This window comes from Centruroides sculpturatus, unplaced genomic scaffold (assembly GCF_000671375.1).
Source record: "Centruroides sculpturatus isolate CEXI.00-Female unplaced genomic scaffold, Cexi_2.0 scaffold728, whole genome shotgun sequence".
In the NCBI taxonomy this organism is placed as follows: Eukaryota; Metazoa; Arthropoda; class Arachnida; order Scorpiones; family Buthidae; genus Centruroides; species Centruroides sculpturatus.
The window spans coordinates 162,507-164,044 of NW_019384847.1; positions in this window are offsets into that span (position 1 = coordinate 162,507).

Genomic DNA, 1,538 nt, shown 5'->3' on the forward strand with positions numbered 1-1,538 from the left:
AGGGCATTAATAATCTACAGATAAATTTTAATTCTTAACTAAATATTTGGTAATATTTTTATATTTAGCAGCAAAACGAAGGACTTTTTTCCTTCTAAAATTTCAAATCCTTTCTCTTTATTGTGAGTTTCAAGAGCAGGAAAATTCAAGCGAGTTTCAGAAGGCGAAGAACAGAACTTAGTTTTTAATGGGACATAGCTGTAAAATTTTTATAAATTTGAGTTAAAAATTCTAAATATTTAATGGATATTTTTATATTTTAAACGTTTCCATAATTTCTTGTAAAATATTGTAAAATAAATTCATATAATAGTAGATCTTACGTAACGAGTTAAATATGACAAGGTTAGAAGTTTAATTACACGAATGATCGTTAAAATATCGATGAAAAAAAAGTAAAAGTGGTGAAAGATGATTGTCTATTTATTATTATTAAAGAAGATATTCTTAAGATCAAGGTTACAGAAATAATTTTAAGCAATAAAAAGTTAAGGGCAATACGTTCTTTTAACCTTTACAATAATCTTTAAACTTGAATTAAATGTCAAGTTCATCTAACAATATATTTATTGTCTACTGATTAATCTAATGTAGAATAATTTTTTAAATATAAATAAAAAATCTTAATTTAATTTTTTGTAAAATTAAAATTTAAAAAAAAATACTTTATAATTTTTCTAATATTTATAAAATGTTAAACATTCTTATAAAAGTATGAAATTTTTATAAGAAGTTATCGAAATTTCAAAAGATTTATAAGAAAATATTCGAAATTTACGGGTGCCCACCACTGGCCGAGTGGATAAAAACATTGGACATTGGTGGTTGATCACGGTTCGCGTGAGACAACAAACTGGTCACGTGGAGTTTCCCGAGTTTCTTCAAGTGTTTAACACCTAAACAGGGACTCATACGAGAAAATGGCCTCCATTTAGACGTTAAACACTTGTCTTCACTTGTCTAACATCTAAATAGGGACCAGTTTCTCGTATCTTCACGTGCCTAACATGAGATAGTTTCCTATAGAAACGCCCCTTGGTAGCTCTTCCATGTGTTCGTTGCATTATTCTATCAGTCTAGTCCAAAATTTAGAAGAATTATTAAAATACAGATAACTTTATGCAAGAACTAATTTATAAAATGGATCTATTTTAATAAAAATGATCCTTTTTTTAAATTGTACAAATTATGCAAGAGATATGTTTATTAAAATCAAATATATTTCTACAATTCAATAAAAATGAATGAATTAATTAATTGTATTATAATTATGTTATTAATTAATTCGTTCTTCTTATTTACGTGACGAATTTTTCTAACGTTTAAAGGGTGGCTCAAAAGTCAGTTAATCAGTCATAAGGGTGGCTCAAAAGTCAGTTAATCAGAATAAATTGCTGCCTTATTCAAATACTTTATTACTTGCAAAATTCGTTAGGCAAATTGATAATGATTGGTTTAATGGGACAAGACAACGCAATACATAGACATTTGCCAAAAAGGAATTTCCATGGAAAATTCTATCGAGCCCAGAAATAAGG